Raw genomic sequence first — 19,695 nt, 5'->3', positions numbered from 1 at the left:
AAGCGAAGCAGGGTCAGCCCTGGTTAGCATTGGGATGGGAGACCACCAAGGAAGGCCAGGGTCGCTACATGTAGGCAGGCAATGGGAGACTACCTCTGTTCATCTTCCCTGACCTGGATGGCCCAGGCTAGCCTGATCTTGTCAGATCTCAGCAGCGAAGCAGGGTCAGCCCTGGTTAGTATTTGGATGGGAGACCACCAAGGAAGACCAGGGTCGCTACATGTAGGCAGGCAATGGGAGACTACCTCTATTCAACTTCCCTGACCTGGATGGCCCAGGCTAGCCTGATCTCGTCAGATCTCAGCAGCGAAGCAGGGTCAGCCCTGTTTGGTATTTGCATGGGAGACCACCAAGAAATACCAGGATTGCTGTGCAGAGGAAGCCCCTGGCAAACCACCTTGTTATACCTAGCCCAAACCAGAGGAAGGGTAGCTTTGCTGATTCCAGAAGTGAAATTTTCAGGAGCCCCCAACCCAACACTTTGTTTTTAGAAGTTATTTTTGAGAAGTTCTGGTAGCAGAAATGATTGAGATCCCGTACAGAGTGCTAACATTTTATCACTAATGCTGTAATCCTATGCATGCTTGTTCAGAACTGCTGCTCTACTATGTATACTGGTTAGTGTTTGGATGGGAGACCACCAAGGAATAGCAGGGTTGCTGTGCAGAGGAAGGCACTGGCAAACCCCCTCTGTTAGTCTCCTGCCATGAAAACCCCAAAAAGGGGTCGCCGTAAGTCGGCTGCAACTTGACGGCACTTTACACACACGCATGCAACGAGAGGGACCGTGCCAAAATGAGGGCAAGGCGTGGAGTGGCGGACCCGCGTGTCACTTGTGCATGGTCGCTCGATAGGGAAGTGGGGCTTGCCTTCCTGTCGCGGGTTGTTTGTTGCATGCAGGGTGGTGCAAAAAAAATAAAAAATACTGGTTGGGCCCCCACCATGTACGAGGAACACCCCCCCCCCGAGGATAATTCACAGTGGGTAGCTGTGTTAGTCTGTCTGCAGTAGTAGAAAAGAGCAAGAGTCCAGTAGCACCTTAAAGACTAACATCTGAAGAAGTATCTGAAGAAGTGAGCTGTGGCTCACGAAAGCTCATACCCTGCCAGAAAATATTTGTGTTAGTCTTTAAGGTGCTACTGGACTCTTGCTCTTTTCTAACCCCCCCCCCCGAGGAGAGTGTGCGAGGGACGAGATAAGGACGACACGAGTTGGCACAGGAAAAGTAGGTAGCCCGTGTGAGTCCGTAGCACCCGCCCCCAACCGCCTGGTACCTTTTCATTCAGACGAATTAAAAAAAAAAAAGAAGAAGCCTTACTTGGCCTTTCTTTTAGGAGCGTACAGGTTTTCTGGCCTACAGCGTTATTGTACAGTACAAAGTAGAGCCTTTTTAAAAAAACAAAAACAAAAAATTTGCTTGATTCAGGCTCAGGCTACCCCCATCCGTGTGAAAATGCGAAAAGGACTTTCTGAGCCAGATAGATAGATAGATAGATAGATAGATAGATAGATAGATAGATAGATAGATAGATAGATAGTTAGTTTATTTGCGGCCCTTGGCCAGCTAAAACAAAATACATGGACTAAAATGGTCTTACAGACAAAGGTTTACAGTCCGAGTCTTAAATCACTTAAAAATAAATAAATAAATAACATCCAAGTGACATCTGCCATTTGGACTAAGAGACTACTCTATGCCAATGAGTTTTCATTGCTGCCATACAAAATTTGATTGAAGGATTATCTCCTTGTAGGAGCTTTTCGATCTTTTCTCTTTCCCTGTCAGGTCCCATTCTCAGTATGAGGGGCTCAATAAACTTAGAACGGGGTATTGTGTAAAAGTTACAATTCCGAGCCAAGCTTATTCTGGGCTTGTTTTGTAAGCCAAGATGTTGGGACGTTGTGTGGCTCCTGGAAGAAGTGGGCTGTCGGCGCTCTGGTATTGAATTAAATGTTGGTAGTCTTTTCAGGGGCCGCTGGGCTTTGGTTTTATTTTGCCACGGCGGACAAACACGGGGTCCTTGGCGGTCCTACTCGGGGACTTGCTAGCGCGTAACCTTTTAAGAAGTAAAAGAGCAGCGCTGTGCACATGGACCGAAGCTCTCTCTGGACATGCACAAGATCTCGGGCTTCAGTTGCAAACTTTGGGGCTGATTCTTGCGCTGAAACAGGCTGAAGCCCAAGTCAGATTGCAGTGCTAGATACTTTGGTGTGTGTGTTTAATGCCATATGGAGGCCAATGTGTGGTCACATGCACCTTGCCAGGGTGGCTAATGACGCCCCGGTGTTTTGTTCATTGGGGACGATCTGTTTTGCTTTCTGCTTTCCCTGCTGAGCTGTAAACAAGGCGTGCTGGCCAGTGGAGTGTTTACCTCCCAAGAGGAGAAGCGATAAATCTGCCATACAGCTTCCCCTCCCTGCCGTTTCCCAAACGTTTGCGGCGCTTTCGAAGCAGTGTCATTGGTGCGAGGGTTCACGAGTGCTTCTGCCGGAGGTATTGCTCCACGTTTGCCCCCTTCCTGTGTTTTCGGTAGCGTTGTCTTCCGGAGAAAAGAGTGCAGTTCTGGCAACTGAGGTTTGCATTTTGCGGGAGCTTGTATTCTGCATGGGACTCTCCTCATTTTCATGCGAATGGTTGTCATGGAGGCGTTGCACAAGTTTTTTATGATCGCCAAGGGGACCTCTGCATAAGGGGAAGGCCTTCGCCTCTATGCAAATCCAGGACAGCTGGCCACTGTGCGAAACCGGAAGTTGGAATAGATGGACCACCGTTCTGACTCAGCAAAGCTCTTCTTGCATTTTTTATCCTATTAAAAATAAAAATTCTCTTCCATCAGCACTGGCGTTTCAGCTCATGTGTGTTACGCTGAACTGCTTGGGAGTTTCTTGATGATGAAAACGTGTTTCATGAATTACTGCTTTTGGGGACCAAGCTGACGTTTTCTGTGAAAAAAATGTAACTTTTCTCAGCGTTCTTCGAGACTTTTGTACTTGACTTTTTGTTGATATGACTGTTGAGAGCAGCTGGTACTGTTTTCCTTGCTGCTTTCATACGCCTTAAACTGTGTCTGGATAATTCTTACCCCGTTTTTCTCATATAGAGGCAATTTTTTTCTTCAATACATTCTAATTTATGGGATAATTCTGCTCGTGCACAGAGCAAAATAATTTCAAAGCAATTATTACTTATTTCTGTACTGCTCCTCAGTGAGCAAGTAATATTTAGCTTGACAATCGCCCCTTGAGGTAGGTTAGGCTGAAAGACAGAGGCTTGTTCTTAACACCATATGGATTGGCTTTGCTCATGCTTTGGGTCTATCAGATTTTCTCTTAGGAATGAATGGTGACTCTGGGAAGTTCCCTTATAATATGTGGCTTGCTTCTTTCATTTGTATCACCTTGACCAATATGCTATACGCTGTTATGGAAGTGTTTTCCCATACAGTGAGTACCGTATATGTAGTGGCTAGGTTTGGATGCAGAAGCTTAGGTGCCCCTCTGGACTGTAATAGTCTTGACTTACCATGAACCAGTCGGGGGTCAGTGCGCATGGAATCAGCTTCCCTTGCATGAAGAATTTCTAATACAAATGTATTTGTGTAGGGGAGGGGCTGTGGCTCAGTGGTAGAGCATCTGCTTGGCATGCAGAAGGTCCCAGGTCCAATCACCGGCATCTCCAGTTAAAGGGACTAGGCAAGTGGGTGATGTGAAAGACCTCTGCCTGAGACCCCGGAGAGCCGCTGCTGGTCTGAGTAGACAGCTCCAGTATAAGGCAGCTTCATATTTTATATTTTATTTCTACACTGATTCAGTAGCTAATGTTCTGTAGTGTAACCCGAGCCAGTACATTGGTGATAGCATCCATCAGTTGGTTGGGAGGAGCATCTGAATACTTTGCTTCCCCCCCCCCCCAAACTGGTCATTGTTGTTATAACGGTGAACACAAGTATAATTGAGTTGGGGGCAACAGGTTCTCAGGCAGACTTAGAGTCCTGTGGCATCTTAAAGACCAACCATTTTTAGTTTAGTGTAAGCTTTTGCGAATTAGAGCCCCCTTCCTTGGATGTATGGGAGGTGCCACAAGACTCCTGTTTATTTTTTCTTGCAGCGGACTAACACTATTGGATCAGACTAACTTATCTGAAAGGGTTGCTGTGATGATAGAATGAGATCACTGGGCCCTTAAGCGTGTACAGATTGAGTATCCCTTATCTGGACTGCTTGTGACCAGAAATGGTCCGTATTTCGGACCTTTCTGTAATTTGGAATTTTTGCATATACCTAATGCGTCCCATCTTGGGGATGGGACCCGAGTCTAAACACGAAATTCATTTATGTTTTATATATACTTTATACATATAGCCTGAATGTAATTTTAAACAATACTGCTGAGGGCCTGTGAGTAATGCCATGCTAGCTCAAAAGGTCTGGGTTTTGGATCATTCTGGATATCGGATATCCAGATAAGGGATACTCAACCTGTATAACTCTTTGGTCGGTTATGCATGGGTACTTTTACTCACTTTTGCCCCTGGTCGGTCTTGGTTGTCCTTGGAGTTATGCAGGAGTTTCCCCTCTATTAGAGATGACCTCACTGCCAGCCCTCACATATCCCGGGACTTCCCGTCCCTCTATCAACCAGATTCTTCCATCTCCCCTGAGCTCAGCCTGCTTGAAATCCCCATGCATAAGGCAAAGCGTGGGACATGGAAGCTTGGGGGAGTGATGTTTGTCTCACAGAAACAACTACAGCCAATTACAAAGCAGCGTGTCAAGGGGTGGGGATTCAAATGCTCCCTGCTTCCTCAGAGTTCTTTCTGAGCAGAAGAAAGGCATTTAGAAAAAAGGTTTGGGTTTCTCTCCCCCCCAATTCCTTTTAGGGAGCTCGGATTTGTTTTTGTTTTTTAAATGCTTGTTGACTTGGCACTTGGGCTTCTGTGGGGGTGGGGGATTTCTCTCTCAAAGAAAGCACTACAGCCAATTACAAAGGGGCATTTCAAGGGGCAGGGGCTCAAAAGCTTCTTGTTTTGAGTTTGGAGACTGCTGGTGCATAGCTTTGCGAGAAGAAAGTGTGGGTCCAGCGAGCAATGAACCTCAGGTAAAACTCCCATGCATGAGCGACCTTTGAGTTCCTGAGAGACAGCGGAGGATTCAGATGTGACCTGTTATGTATACCTTATTTGTAGTCCTCCTTTCTCACTGAGACCCAAGGCATGGTTGTGTACATGACCTCACACAGAGACACAAAAATGCATGTGTATACAACATGCATAAATTACCACTCTGTATTATCTCTAGCATAGCCAACAAACAGAACCCAAGATGGGATTGTGCAAACAGAGATAAGCACTGTTCTCAGTGGTGCCTATTGATTTACTCATGCGTAAATAAATAGACTTTGAGGACTGTGTCTGAGCAAGCAGTATCTGCTTCTTGCCCTAGACATTGGGTACCTGTTGTCATGTCTTTCGTTACAAGCCACTTGCTTTGTTTCGTAAGCCAAAGTAAATGGGTTCAAATCATACCCTTGGGAAGCCAAAACCTGACCATGACAATGGGGTTGCTAGGTGCAGAGTCCAAATTTAGCCTCTGTGCCAACAGAGATAAGTAAATAGCTGTAGCTGTTATAGGGGGATAGTAAAGAGATGTATTCAGGTACAGAATGCACACGGATCTGTCGTCCCCCCCAGCTGCTCCTGGTCACAGCTTGGTATGACCCCTCCCACCCCTCATAATGTCAGGCAATTTTCTCGTAATAAAGTGATAACATTACATCTTTATGGCTGAACAGAGACTTTGAATGCAGGTCTTGAGTGGTCAGAGCCAGCGTGGTGTAGTGGTTAAGAGCAGCAGACTGTAATCTGGAGAACCTGGTTTGATTTCCTGCTCCTCTGCGTGAAGCCTGCTGGGTGATCTTGGGCCAGTCACTGTTCTCTCCGAACTCTCTCAGCCCATGCAGAGGCAGGCAGTGGCAAAACACCTCTGAACGTTTCTTGCCTTGAAAACCCTACGGGGTCGCCATAAGTCAGCTGTGACTCGATGGCAAAATCACTCACACATACACACTCACACCTGAGTGGTCAGCTCTGTTGTCCACTACTCTTGCATGGGCAGTTTTGAAGGCATGGCCCCCGCTCAGGTAAAAGCCAAGTAGCTCCTCCTAAGCGAGACGGCTCTTTTCTCAACCTGGTAGGGTTGATTCCACTGGAGGTTAAATGAAGAATTACAGATGTTTGTTTCTAATTACGAAGTGCGATTGGTATGTATTTAGCCTGCAGTTCCCATTTGTGAAACCTGTGTAGGGTTGCTATGCTTTCTTTTGTATGGACAGAGGTTCTGAACCTTCAGCCACTCTGTAGCAAGCTGCAGATAATGGTTTTGGCTGTCACTGTATTATTTTCATTATTGAGTATGCTTCTATCCTGCCCTTTCGCCCAGTTCCCATCCTCTACTTCACCTTCACAATAATCACTCTGTGATGCAGGTATGGCTAAGAAAGAGAGACCGGCCCAAGGTAACCCAGCATGGTGGAATGGGATATTTAACTTAGGTCTCCAGGATTCTAGTTTGCCATCCTAAACATGACACCACACCAACTATCCACGCACTTCGAAAATGAAATTTCTGCTTGGTATGTGGTTGTTAAAGACTGGGACTTTAAAGCGAGGGAACTGCCCCTAAGTTTGTTTCCTCAGAACAATGGGGACAATTAAGCATTTTTCGCTTACCTATTGTATTGTATGTTTTGGATTTGTTTTATTGTCCTTCACTGTAATGCTTGGCTTCTTCTGTAGGCTTCCAGCAGAATTAATACATTATCATGGTAGGGCTGATAATGAACTGAAGGATACGGGGGACATAGGAAGCCAGACACGCTGGATGTTCTCTTTCACTGCATTTACTTGGCCTGATTTGCTTGAGTGAGAGACCGGGAGATATTTTCTCTGCAGGTTCTGCTTTTAATGGGATTCCTGTTTGCATTGGCACACCTGGTTCATGTAGGGCATCGCAGTATGGATTGTGTGGGTTTACCTAGACAGCTGGTAAGGGATGGTCATGCTGTTGGGCCTTGGATTGCCTTCAGTCCCTTCCACTTGAACAATGCTACTCCGACGGCATATGCCTGATGCGGCTGCTTGAATTCTACACTGGTTGCTACTGCTGAACTGATATGCTGTTGTTTGTTGTTGTACGTGATGATAAAGTTATATAGAAGCCATTTTTGCTCGTTCTTGTTTTTGCAGCCTCTGTGAGTCATGATCCTGTTGTGACTTAGCCATATTGGAGGCTGTATCAAGGTGGTGTCATTTTGCATAGCTAAGGAGCTGAACTCACAGTAGGATATTTCCACAAGACCATGATTCTCTCTTGCAGGGTGGCTGGAAAAATGACTGCAGTGCATTGGGAGAAATGGAATTGTGTGAACTACAATGACACTTTAAAACTCCAGGGTTTATGTCATTTGGAGCACAGTGGTGCGGCTGGAGTCTTAGTCGTGTTAGACTAAAAACAATTTTGTGTGCCCCCCCCCCTTTTTCCAGTGGTGTGGTGTGCAGGAGCTCCAGTCAAAGCAAAGAACAGTGGAGGTAGGTGCTATGGAAACCCAAACCTCACTCATCGCCTTGGTTTTGCTGTGCTGCTTTTGCGTCTCTATTTACTGTTCATTTGCTTTTGTCCTTCTCCATCCCTAGTTCTGTTTTGTGCTTTTCCTACAGCTGTGTACTTGATGAGGTCAGGGTTTTGCTAAATGGACAGCTTGAGTATTTAGAGGGTTACAGAAAGCCTGGTGTGGGGCAGCAATAGACATGTAGGGGAGAATAATGTCATACTGCTGAAAAGCCAAAATACACCATGTTCACAGAATCTAGCCCGCCTACATGCCAACTGATGCCTTCAGAAGGACTTCTAATATGCCAGAAATGAACTGCCAAAAGAGGTATTCCCGCTCTGAAGGAAGGGCATCTTGATCTTTGGGTGTTTCTCGCCCATTGCTAGGGGTAGGCAGGACTAAACTAACAACTACCTGTCTCCTGGCGAGGAACAGCTCCCCTTCCAGTTCTTCTCCTGCCTTTGCTGGGGTGAGAGCGTTGCAGCCATAGCTGCTGCCTAGGTCTAGTGAAATTAGGTTAGAATAGATTATTTTCCTTACCTTGCCGTATCCAGTTGTTTTCCCTCCCTACCCTCCCTCTCGTTTGGGTACGTTTGTTTTTTAAATTTAAGCTCCCGGCTCTGCCGACCATCAGCTGAGCCACGGGAGAAACAGCTGAGCCGCGGGAAAGACGCGGCAAACAAAATGGCTGTCAGAGAAGCTGCACCGGAGGACATCGAGCTCCTTTCTGATGCAGATCAAGAATTGGCCTTAAAATCGGCTCCTGCCAATACCTCGGAGATATTGCGAGTTCGGTTCCAGGCCACCACAATAAAGTGAATATCGCAATAATGCCAGTCACACACATTTTTTTGTTTCCTAGTGCATATAAAAGTTATGTTTACACTATACTGTAGTCTATTAAGTGTGCAATAGCATTATGTCTAAAACCCAATATACATACCTTAATTAAAATTAAATTTAATTAATTTAATTAAAATTAAATTAAAATTAAAATAATCAGTGGGTTATAGATCAACTCAAGCCTGAACTGCCCCTAGAAGCTTAAATGGCTAAACTGAGGCTATCGTATTTTGGTCACATCAGGAGACGACAAGAGTCACTGGAAAAGAAGTTGAGGGCAGCAGGAAAAGAGGAAGACCGAACAAGAGATGGATAAACTCAATAAAGGAAGCCACAGCCCTCAGTCTGCAAGACCTGAGCAAGGCTGTCAAAGATAGAACATTTTGGAGGACTTTCATTCATAGGGTTGCCATGAGTCGGAAGCGACTTGATGGCACTTAACACACACACACACACACACACACACAATTAAAATTACCAAAATATGACACAGGGACACGAAGTGAGCACATGCTGTTGGAAAAATGGTGGTGACCGACTAGTTTGACGCAGGGTTGCTACAAACCTTCAACTAGTGAAAAAAGGCTGTCTGCCATGCGCAATAAAGCAAAGCGCAATAAAAAGATGTATGACTACATTATACTGAAAGCACACTCGCCTTCAGCATAAAATGTCTGTCCACACAGTGTGTAGTATTTCTGTTCTTCTCAATGCTTTCTGTTTAACCAGGTTCTTGAGTTTGCTAAGGATGGGAAACGAAAGCTGGTAGCATGGCATGTAGAAACACAAATCGGGGAGGAGTGTCAGGACATGCAAATAATCAGGGTGTTTTAAGAATGATTTCAGAATAAATGGCGGGAACTACCAAAACCTGCTCTAGGAGGAGGTGAAGTTCTTACTAGAGGCCAGTTATCTCCCTTTTTGTGCAAATATGCATACTCTCTACAAAAACACTCCATTGCTCAGTCATCAGTATGAAAACAGTGTGTTGCTATTGTGTTTTCTGGGTCTGGTCTTCATTGATTTTAGCGAAGAAGGAGAAAAACTGCTTCTTTAAAAAAATGTTTAAAATGCAAATAACTTTTAAAAAGCAGTAGGTTGCGTGCGTAGCCAAGTGCCTATTTAAAAACAAAAAGCAGAGTAGAGAAAGCCAAGTGATCTTTGAGTACTCTGGGTCAATGCACAACAAGGCCCTGCTGTAGCAAAAGTGTATTGGGCACAGTTGCTTCAGAGTCAGGGAGAGAATTATTGTTTACAGGAATGAATTTGTCTTTGGAAAGAGGACAGGAAGACATTTTGCGTTTGGGGGACGATTTTCCGCCCATTCCTGGAAAATGGGCCCAAAGCCCTTAGGAGGCCGACTACGGCCTCCGCCAGCGCAGGGGGCTTCACCGCCGGCGCCCGGAAGGCGCACGTCGGCGTGAGTAGCCCCAGCGCCGGCGTGCAGGGCCGAGCGCCGCTCCCCGACCGCCGCTGCCGACCTCCGGCCACCGGCACAGGCCGTGGCAGCGAGCCGGGAGGTGTTACGGCGCCCCGGGAGGTGCCAGGCACTGCCAAAACCTCTGGTGCCAGGCAGAGGTTTTGGCAGTGCCGAAACCTCTTTAGGAGGCAACGCTGCTAGTTTGCCCGGCGCAGGCATTCCTTTCAGGAATGCGCTGTTTATGTTCTGCTGGCCATGCCAGCTACCAGTCTGATGCCTTGATGCAGCAGAGAAACACCCCCTCCCCAGGCGAGTGGCAGATTGGAATGCAAATCTAAATACTCTCTTCCCAGTGGTAGGTAGCAGCCCTGTTTTCGAGTAACTTTGCAGAGCAATGGTTTCCTGCTTTCCACCCTGAGTAGAATCCTGCTCGCTCCTTCTTCTGACGTTTTCTGCGAGACAGCTTGGAAAATCCGTAGATTGGCTTTGACCTTTGAAGACGTACAACCCACCTTGAACTAACTTCCAACCCGCCTTGAGCTATAGTTTGCAACATGGTACTCGCTTTGACGTTTTTAGCCATATTGCGACAGCCTTCCTGCTTTAAGGTGACCAGCGTTCCTGTAATAGATAGACATGGGTTCATCCTGTGGATCTGAAAAAAACTGGGCCTTCCTAACTTCCCTCTCTTGCACAATGAGGAAAAATACAGGCGACCTGTCTTCCTTTTCATCCCTTCTTTTTAGACTCTCTCTCTCTTAAATAAAGCCCTTGTACTAATAAGAATCTCCAAAAATGGTGGTGGTACTGATGTGACTCACCTTAGTTCAGGTCATGACCGCTCTTGTGACCCTAACCTACCACATGGAAGACCAACAACGCAACATCAGGAAAGGTACTGTGGCTCTGTGTTGGCTATGTTTTCCTGCCTTCTGCTAAGAGCTCAGCTCTCATGGGGCAGCAGGAATAGGGAGAAGGTTGTGGCTTTGTGGGGCGTGTGCATAGAGCTGTGTCATTGCCCGCCTCCATCTTTCGCCACTTCTGCTATGCTCTGGCTCCACCGTGATGGAAATGCAGAAGTGAAGAACGGGTGCTTATATTATGTGTGTGTGTATATATATATCCACTGGGGTGTAGTGGGGTGAGGAGCAATCCTGATTGTATTAGTACCGGGGATCCAACCCATAGAAAATCAGGTGTGCAGCTGTTCGCATATCTCGAGCTCTGTTTCCCATGCCTAGTTCTTCTCTCCGTGGTGGTAAACCTGCCCCATTGGACTGCAGCTGAGGATTGTGTGATCGAACCTTGCTCCATACAAAACAGTTCTCTCTATGTAGCAAACTAGAATGTCACAACAAAGCAGTGTTGGAGGCTTTGGGAGTGTGTGTATGTATCTGTGAATAAACACGCACACATCTACGTATGCACACACAGGTTAAACGATAGAATTAGAAGATAATTTAAATCTCAGCGTGTCAAATTGTTTTAATTTTTTAATGTTTAAACTTTGAATTTTGTAACTTGATACTTATTGTATATGACTATGTTTTTTTTAAATAAATATTTTTATTGGTTTTTAATAATAAATGGGATACAGAAGGAAAGACGGGCAAGGGAATAAAAAAAAGAAAGGGAAAATATATATATACATAAATAAATATATAGATATTATACTATATAGATATTATATTATATATGACTATGTTGGCAGCCGCCCCGAGCCCAGCTTGGCCGGGGGGAGGGTGGGCTTTAAATAAAATTAAAAATAAAAGCTTGTTGTTGTTGTTTAAAAATCATGGGAGGGATAAAGAATTGGGAGACACCCCCCAGCACATAGCATAAGAGTACGGACAGAGTTCCAAGACTAGATGACAAATTTGCTGCTTGTCGTGAATCAGGAACATTATCTTGCAATTACTTTGACTGCTGAGGTTTGGGGATAGGCGAGAAGGGGCGTTATATAGGAGAGTTTGGGGGAAGTAATTGGGGTGATCGAGTATGCATCCCTAACTCTTTTTTCACTCACACATATTCCAGGATACTATTATGCTCTGCCCTCTTTCCATGTTAAGGAATAGCTGGGGTATGGTATGTGTGTGAGTTAGAAAAAGCAGTCTTGGGCTTAAGGGGGTGGAGGCTTATTCTCCATCACTAATTGTTAATTCTAGTGCAAAGGATCCCCCTTCCATGTATGATGAAGCCCCTTCATTATGTTTTCCCAGCTTTGCTTGTTCAATTACTGGTATGGTCAGGTTAACTATAGAAAGTGTAGATTATGGAGGTATTTGCAATCCAGGTGTTTTCTTTCATGGTTAAAATTTGACCAGAGGAGCGCTACAACTAATCAAGGTCATATAGGCCTCAGAGTGGGTTACGGTTAAAACATACAGACAACAGACTCAGTTTTTAAAAGTTAAATACAAAGATGATATTGTTTTGGCAACATTTGGCCCTTTCAGTTGGTTGATGTTTGAAACTGTGGGAAGGGTTGAAGATGAAGCAGTCAAAATGCCACTTTGACTCAAGATTAGGAAAGCTGTGTGATTATTTTGTTCACTTTTGTTGGATTGGGTATGTTCTGGGTCTGGTGACCATATGCGTGTCTGTTGAATAATGAATGTAGAATAGTTTTGCCCTACAGCCAGAGGCCGATTTATGGCCTCTTTGCTTGTTGGTTCTTGTAGGTTATCCGGGCTGTGTAACCGTGGTCTTATACAGCCCGGATAACCTACAAGAACCAGTGAACTTTGACCGTGAAAGCCTTCGACAATATTCTTTGCTTGTTGTTTGGTATAATCGGGCAGTGTATACTATCTGCTGTCAGGCTGTGTGTCTCTAATGGTATCAGCCTTGGATATAAATTTAAACATCTTGAGTATCTGAGATTAACTTGAAAAGTTGTGGGCAGTAAACTGGCGAAATCTCAGAAGCCTGAAAACAGCTGAGCAGGATTTCCTGTGGTCGACTGATCTATCACCCTTTATGGGTAGTGGAACAGATATGCAAACAAGTGCATATGAAAATCTGCATTAATTATTCAAGTTGCAGATTTTGGCTTGCTTCTGTGCAGAATTTGGGGAAGGTTTTAAGTGCAGAGCGTGCACAGCCCTACCTGTAATGTGATGGGTATGATTGAACTTCAGAGATGTGTGTATGGGTGGGATCATCAGAATCCTCCCACTCAGTAGTGGGTTGGGTCTCCATCCTATCTAAGTCCATACCAAGTGTTTCATCCACAAGCATTCCAAAAACATAGCACCTTCTTTGCATGTTGGATGATTGGCCCAAAGTTATCCAGTGAGTTTTTTTCGTGGTGAGCAGGAATTTAGGCCTGAGTCTCCCCAGGTACCGCTATATTCTAATATTCTAAAATGATTTTCACAACACTTGATTCACTGCCAAACCTAGGCTGCAATCTTAGGACACTTTCCTGGAAGGAAGCTGAATAAAAGGAGACTCCCTTCTGAGCAGACCTGCTTAGGATTGCTCCCTTAATGACCTTTCAGCGCCAAGGGTGACATATTTCTGTTAAACAAGAGTATCACAGCACCTTAGATGGTGGCTGGAAGGAATCAGAGCTTGGCAGGTAGTCAGAGACAGGCAAAACATATGTTTGCCCAGTTATTTAGCAATATCTATTAGTAATCTGGCTGGACCCTGTGTGGATACTGAAAGCTGCACAGTGGGGCCACCTATAGACAAGGCAGGAGTTTCTACATACTTGTGGGGGGGGGACTCCCTAGGCATGCAGAAAAAATGTAGCTTTGTTAATTAAACAAAAAAGGGGAATCCCCTTTTTAAAAGTCTGTTGTAAACTAAATGGGTTTGCAGAAGACACAGGCTGTTTAACCACGCACCAGTAAGACAGATTGGCTTTCAGTTTAACTGAAAGCCACAGAAATGTGCCGGGTGGCCTTGGGCTAGTAGTCACTGTCTCTCGGCCCAACCTACCTCACAGGGTGGTTGTTAGGATAAAATGGAGGAAGGGAGAATGATGTTGTAAGCCACTTTGGGTCTTCATTGGGGAGAAGGGCGGGTATAGATAAATAGGTAAACAAAAAGAAAGGTGTATGGATGGGGGATATCAGTCTTCTCAAGGCTCTGAGAATTAGGGAATACTCGGGCGGAGGACTTCCATATGGTTTCCTCTACCCATGATTCCTTGCATTAACACACAATTTCTGCATTATACATTAAGTGTAGGAGTGTTTGGGGGTCATGTCAAAATAAGACAGGGAATCAGTCCAAAAACCAAGGCAGAGAGGCCCTAAAAAAGACAGTGCAGGAAATTTGTGACAGGTGGGGGGAGAAGAGGTCTGGAAAGCTACATCCCACACGAAAGGGTGCATAGATTGGGTCTGGGGTCCCCACTCTGTAACAGTCAGTAACAGAAATGAGTTGCGGGTTCTCGGTTTCTCTGCGTGTAGCGCCCAATTTAGATTGGGGCCACAGCGTGTGTGGAAAAGGGGGCGTCAGCCTCTCCACACCATATCCCAGGGAGCTCAGTGGTCCAAATATTACCTGTTTGATGCCGTATGATGTAAGAACATAAGAACATAAGAAAGGTCCTGCTGGATCAGACTAAAGCCCATCAATTCCAGCAGTCTGTTCACACAGTGGCCAACCAGGGGCCTCTAGGAAGCCCCCAAACAAGACGAATGCAGCAGCACCATCCTGCCTCTGTTCCACAGCACCTAAGATAATGGGCATGCTCCTCTGATCCTGGAGAGAATAGGTATGCAGCATGACTAGTATTCATTATGACTAGTAGCCACGGATAGCCCTCTCCTCCATGAACATGTCCTCTCCCCTCTTAAAGCCTTCCAAGCTGGCAGCCATCACCACATCCTGGGGCAGAAGTTCCACAATTGAACTATGCGTTGTGTGAAAAAATACTTCCTTTTATCTGTTTTGAATCTCTCACCCTCCAGCTTTAGCAGCATGACTGGGGAAATAGTGCGAGGGGAAGGCTGAAGGCCAGACTGGGCAGCATGTATGCCGGGATTGAGAGTCCACAACTTCTGTCTGACTGTTACGAGGGAGGGGACTCCTGTCCCAAGACCCAAACAGTGTATTATGTAATAACTGGCAGTCTTCAAGCAGCGACTGGACAAACACTGGCACAATGTTGTTTCATAATGCATTCAGTGAAATTTTCATATTATAAAATGTTTGCTCAGCCCAAATAGCTCAGCTTAGCCTGGGTTGGTGGGAGCTCAGCAGGGTTGGCCACAGTCAGTCCAGGGTTGCTACGCAGAGGAAGGCAGTATTTAACCAGTCTCCCCCCTCCCCCAATCATTCTTTATTGCTGAATGCAAAACGAATTCCCTCATGATATAGAAGTTGTTGCAACTAACATACAGGCCATTTTTGCATGGTAATTAGCAGCGCGTTCCAGGCTGAATTGCCGTGCGTATTTTTAAAAATTTTGCACGCTGAACCGTCATTCCGGAAGTAACTGTGATGCCGGGGCATACCTGCTTTGCGTTACTGAAGAGCCCATTTAACACGACCTTTGGTGTTTGCCTCAAAGAATCCCCCTCAAGGAACTATGCAAAACAACAGAGGCGCGTTAGCTTTGCACATGCTAATGGCTATGCAAACAAAAACAAAGGAGCAGGAGAGTAGGGGTGGTAGAATTTCTCCTTTTGCGTCGGGACCGTGTATAGGCATTTGTAAAATTGCATTTTAAAAAAGAGCTTTGTGCGAGCATCAAAATTGACCATGCAAAAATGGCCACATTTTGTTCATAGAGGTGGATTGTAGTAGGCTTGACAACAGTAACAGTATTACTAGCATTAAGGCGAGATTCCTTTGCAGGTTCCAATCCACTGCTTTGTTTCCATCTTCACCATACACACAGGTATGAAAAGTAGTTAGAAGATCCTGAAAGACATCAAGTTAGAGAAAGGAACAAACTTCTGGAGGTCTAAATGGATTTGTACTTGAAGAAACTCCCTGTCAATTAGGGATCGTGATGTGCATTCTGGAGACAAAATTTCTTTAAGCCAGTTGCCGCTTGTGAGATCTTCCCTCAATGTGTAACTAGTCTTGCACTGTTTTTATGTTCTTGCACCTGTGTCTGCTTCGTTGAGTCAGAGGGGATGAGGCAGGATATAAGAATTTTTAAGTATCTAAAATAGTCAAATGCCTGAGTTTATGGTGGTGATGAATCTGGCCCACAATGTTACCTTGGCAGCCTCTAACCCCCAAACCCAATCATAATACCCTTTGTTAGGGGTTAGCCAAACTACACATAACAATGTGCGAGCTTTTGAGCACACCAGAACTCTTAATTAGGATGGATGTTTCAGGGGAAAAAAATTGGAAAGAATTTTGAAAAAGATAAAGGAAAATTCCTCAGGATGTGTCCTGGTAAGTCCTGGTCATGCTGCTTCAAATGGTTCTGTCTTCACTTTACACCCAGCTCTTTTGGGCAAGAGGTAATAAATCAAATAGAGGCATTAACAAATTGCCTCTAATTACTCTGAAGCAGCCAGACTTAAAATCCCTTTTCAGAAGTGAACACAGAAAACATTTGGCAGTCTTTGTGCATCGACCCAATCCTTTCACATTACTAGAGGGGGCAGGGAATTACGAATAGTACATGTTTTATGAGAGCCGGTGTGGTGGTAAAGAGAGGGGGATTGTAATCTGGAGAACTGGGTTCAATTCCCCACTCTTCCACATGAAGCCTGCTGAATGGCCTTGGGCTAGTCACAGTTCTCTCAGAACTCTCTCAGCCCACGCAGAGGCAGGCAATGGCAAACCACTACTGTACATCTCTTGTCCTGAAAACCCTACGGGGTCGCCGTACGTCAGCTGTGACTTGACTGCAAATTCTCTCTCTCTCTCTCTCTCTCTCTCTCTCTCACACACACACACACACACACACACACACACACACACACACACGTGTTCTATGTTTTGTTTTATCAAGACACTTGTATCTTTATTGTGTAACATTTCTTGTTTAACATTTACTTTTTCCCCTTTACCTGTATCATATCCAACTTAAAAATAACTATCTGTAACTTACAAATAACTATTTGTAACTTACAAATAACTATTTGTAACTTACAAATAACTATCTGTAACTTACAAATAACTATTTGTAACTATTTGTAAGTGGCTTGAAATGGGGGGAGTGGGGGTTATGTGGAAGAAATAGGGGAATAGTGGCAATTTCCATGTGACTCCTTGTAGGTTAAATTTCACCAATGAGCTATTTAAGGTGGCAGTACAGAAAAGTCATGGGGAACGAAGCAGCGTAAAAGGGGGTTCCCTTCCTGCCGGAGGCTGTTGTGTTAGCAGAATCTAGTCTGACTGATACTTGCATATTCATAAACATATCTCCAGTTACGGCTCAACTTCCAGCATGAATGGTGGGCACGATGACAAGAAAGCACGGAAAGAGGGCAGAGTAGGTGAGCCGGCATGGTGTAGCGGTTAAGAGCGGTGGTTTGGAGCGGTGGAGTCTGATCTGGAGAACCGGGTTCGAGTCCCCACTCCTCCACATGAGTGGCGGAGGCTAATCTGGTGGACTGGATTTGTTTCCCCGCTCCTGCGCATGAAGCCAACTAGATGACCTTGGGCAAGTCACAGCTCTGTTAGAGCTCTCTCAGCCCCACCTACCTCACAGGGTGTCTGTTGTGGGGAGGGGAAGGGAAGGTGATTGTTAGTCCGTTTGAGTCTCCCTTAAGTGGTAGAGAAAGTTGGCATATACAAAATTAACTCTTCTCTCTGTGTATTCTAGTTTGTCTTAACGCTGTTCTAAGTTGCATCTACTCAGGTGAATTTCTGTGAAGAATGAGCGGATCTGTTCCACATTGCCCCACAGAGAGAGTGTGGATCTCTCTTTGGAGTTTCTTGTGGGTTTGCTGCCTATGAGCAAGTTATTCCTTGCTCAGGAAAGGTAAATTGTAAATTCATATTCATTTAGCCTGGTGAGGAAGTTCCAGCCAGAGATTAAATGAATTAAACCCTCCTTACACATTATGGAGTACTCAGGGTGGGGTCCAGGGTCCCCGTCCTGTGTAACAGTCAGATGTGAGTTGTGGGTTTGCCTCAGTTCCCTCAACATTATACTCAGTGGATGTCATGGCTGGGGTGCCCAGAGAGAAAAGACTTCAATGTTCCTTTCCCTGCACCATTTTCCTGACCTGAAATGGTTCCAGAGATAAGGTTGAGCTATAGCAGGGTGTCGAACTCATTTGTTACGAGGGCCAGATATGACATAAATGGCACTTGGCCGAGCCATATGTACCATAAAATTTAATGCCAGGTACTGGAAACACAAACTTTATGGAGGACACAGGCAAAGCCAATTAATGATATTTTTTTTTTTTACTTAAAATACAAACATGCTTAAAACAATAGCACTCTTACAGTGTTTTATTTAACAGTCTTGGGCTGTTCCCACACTTTGTATTCCCAGTGATGTATTAAGAGTTTGAAAATGTTGTAAAAAATGTCGCTTTAAAAGGGGTTTTGGATACTACTGCTTATAAATGGTTGGAAGACGTCTTCACAGCTAAAGGGGCCAAACAAAGTGCGAACAGTATTTTTTATAACGTTTTCAAACTCTTGATACATCGCTGGGAATACCTAGTGCGGTAACAGCCTTTGATAATTGACACTTTGGGAGCAGGGTAGTGGGGTGGTGGCTGCTCCGGCTGGTTCGTGGGCAGAATAAAAGCTCTCAAGGGTCAGATCCAGGCCCCCGAGCCTTATGTTTGACACCCCTGAGCTATAGTGTTCAATAGCAATATTGAGCTGGGTGGGCAGGCTGGAGCCCCCATCCTCAATCCCCCAATCAGGCACCGTGCATGAGGAAACTGAGGGTAACCCGCGATTCACGTCTCACTGTTAACACAGGGTGAGAACCTCAGACTAACCAGTATACTTTGTGATGAGTGGAATGGTGTATCTTCAGGGCATCATTGCATGGCAAAGATCTTTCATTGTTTTTGCTGAGAATCTGAGACTTCCCCGCCTCTGTGTGTACGTGATAATAAAAGCTGGTTGTTGTTTTTCTCATGAAAAATTTTGCTTCCATGACCAGGGCTTGACTGTCATCATCATGGCATGGGAAGGAGGGAATTTCAAGGAGCTGAGCAGTGTACAGAAGTTCGTTCCACATAGTGACTTGCAAACTGAGAGAGAGGAAAAAGTCCCTTTTTCCCATTAGATGAATAGGACAAGATGCCTCATTGGTTGACTTCTTCTTTCTTTTGCAGTATTTGTAATTTTTTTAGAGTGTTGTTTGCAGCAAGTTAATTTCTGTTTGCTTCTTTCCCATTTAGCATTTGAAAACGAAAGTCAGGCATCCTGTTTTCAATTCTTGAACTTTTCAGACCTTCTCTCTCTATATATTTTCAAATCCATTGGCAGCCCTTGGTGGAAGTAGGAGACATATCTCTTTGGCCATTTATGCAGGGTCGATTCTGCTCCTCGCTCAATGCTGATTTTTTAAGTCCGACCTTTAAAATGACTATTCACGGTCCTGATGCAAGAAGAGAAAGTCAAACAAATTCCACCCCCCCACTTGCCTGCTCCTTCGTTTGCGTAGCCATTAGCAATAGTCGTTTGCATAGCTAAGCCAAGGCTGGGATTCTGCATGCTTCCTTCAGTGAATACTTCGATGCAGGGGTGGAAGAAATACAAAAGGTCCCATGAAAGGGGCTCTTAAGAAATGCAAATAGGAGCCCCGTGACGCAGAGTGGTAAGCTGCTTTACTGCAGTCTAAGCTCTGCTCATGACCTGAGTTCGAACCTGACGGAAGTCGGTTTCAGGTAGCCGGCTCAAGGTTGACTCAGCCTTC

At 45.1% G+C, this 19,695-nt stretch overlaps 1 protein-coding gene across 1 annotated transcript in view; it reads left to right on the top strand.

Annotated features, from left to right (window-relative positions):
• The first annotated feature begins 7,564 nt into the window (after positions 1 to 7,564).
• LOC130489781 (signal transducer and activator of transcription 5B) overlaps positions 7,565 to 19,695 on the top strand; it is a 68,916-nt gene continuing 56,785 nt past the window's right edge. The window contains exon 1 of the mRNA XM_056863570.1: positions 7,565 to 7,586. The gene's annotated coding sequence lies outside the window, so the exon portion shown is untranslated. The remainder of the gene's footprint in view (positions 7,587 to 19,695) is intronic.

The sequence above is a fragment of the Euleptes europaea genome, chromosome 18 (assembly GCF_029931775.1).
Source record: "Euleptes europaea isolate rEulEur1 chromosome 18, rEulEur1.hap1, whole genome shotgun sequence".
In the NCBI taxonomy this organism is placed as follows: domain Eukaryota; kingdom Metazoa; phylum Chordata; class Lepidosauria; order Squamata; family Sphaerodactylidae; genus Euleptes; species Euleptes europaea.
This window is presented reverse-complemented; position numbering and strand designations above follow the sequence as displayed.